The sequence below is a fragment of the Acomys russatus genome, chromosome 14, assembly GCF_903995435.1.
Source record: "Acomys russatus chromosome 14, mAcoRus1.1, whole genome shotgun sequence".
Taxonomy (NCBI): Eukaryota; Metazoa; Chordata; class Mammalia; order Rodentia; family Muridae; genus Acomys; species Acomys russatus.
The window spans coordinates 9600906-9602275 of NC_067150.1; the positions used below are offsets into that span (position 1 = coordinate 9600906).

The 1370-nt window shown below is 41.0% G+C and overlaps 1 non-coding gene across 1 annotated transcript; it reads left to right on the forward strand.

The window, feature by feature from the left end:
- Positions 1-782: 782 nt before the first annotated feature.
- LOC127198788 (small nucleolar RNA SNORA65) lies at positions 783-911 on the forward strand. The gene has a single exon (XR_007831836.1). It is a non-coding gene; the product is annotated as a small nucleolar RNA SNORA65 (small nucleolar RNA).
- Positions 912-1370: the final 459 nt, after the last annotated feature.

Here is a 1370-nt window from a genome sequence, read left to right on the forward strand (position 1 = left end):
TGTCTGCCAGCATTTAATAAAGCACCTGGTTGGCTGTGCCTGCCTGCAAATAGACACGTGTCCGAGTCTGCTGCACAGAGCGTGCACTGGAATTGGGGTAGTCTTATTCAGCGAGTATATCCCAAACTCTATATTTTAACTGGAAAAGTTGGGGGTCATCTTATATACCCAGTCATCTTATATGCCAGAAAATATGGTCATCTTGAGCAAACTGTGCTGCTGGAGGAGCAGCCTTGAGTTAAAAGATTACCACCATTAGCTTCCCCTGGGGCCACTAAAAGCCTTAAGTATCAAAATGCTCAGTGCTTCAATTGCAATAAATTTAGTTATTTGAAAAGAAATTGTGGCCAAGCCAACAAAATGGCCAGTGCATTAACTCTGAGAAACATGGCACATTCTGCTAGAGATGTGAATGAGATATTTCTGGCAGTACTGAGTTCTCTTCAAGAATGCTTAAGTTTCTCATGTTTTGTGGACACTGTGGTAAAAGAGGTCATTTGACTAGTGAATGTAGGTCCAAGAGGAACATACAAGGAAGCCTCTTGCCCTTAGGAAATGGCTTTGGAGTCCTAGCTGGAAGTTCAGCAGCAAAAAGCGCAAGCCATTCCAGACAAGAGCAGCTGAGAATGACCAGTTTATAGAAGAAAAAGTATGAATATGAATGTGACTTGTTGCTTTCTTAAAAGGAGATTATCAATGAACTAGAGAAAAGGGTATTTTTAGACTAAAAGGGGGAAACATAGAGGATGTTTTAGTGTCTTTAAAAACTCAGTCATCAGCCACCCACCACTGCGCCTGACCATCCCATTGGCTGGTGCATTCCAGTGGTGAGCTGACAGTAAGCCCCAGCTTTTAGGAAACAGGCTTGTCCTACATGTGGATGACTCTGTGCTGAGAGCATGGGGACAGCCTAGACAAAAAAAAAAAAAAAAAAAAAAAAAAAAAAAAAAGAAAAAAAAAAAAAAAAAGAAAAAAAAAAGAAGAAAAATAAAAAATAAATAAAAAAATAAAAATAAAAACTCAGTCATGTAAACATATTTTTGTTTTAGTCCCAGGTGTGGGATATGGGACTGGTTCAGTTTGTCTACAGCAGCAAACTATTTGCCTTGTGCAGGCTCTGAGAGGAGCTCCTAGCCAGCTGTAGATACTTTAATTCTGAGGACTCTGGAGAGAGAATAAATTCCAGACCTAAAAAGAGAAGCGGGGGCTCTGAGAAAGAAGAATGCTGCTGCTCCCCCTGATGCTCCTGGTTGCTGTTGATGCAGTTTGACAAGAAGTTGGAGATGTCCTGAAATGAAGACTGGACTTGACCCAAGAAACCCAATGACCCTAAACAGCAGGAAGTAGCTATAAAGACCTAAGCCCCCTCT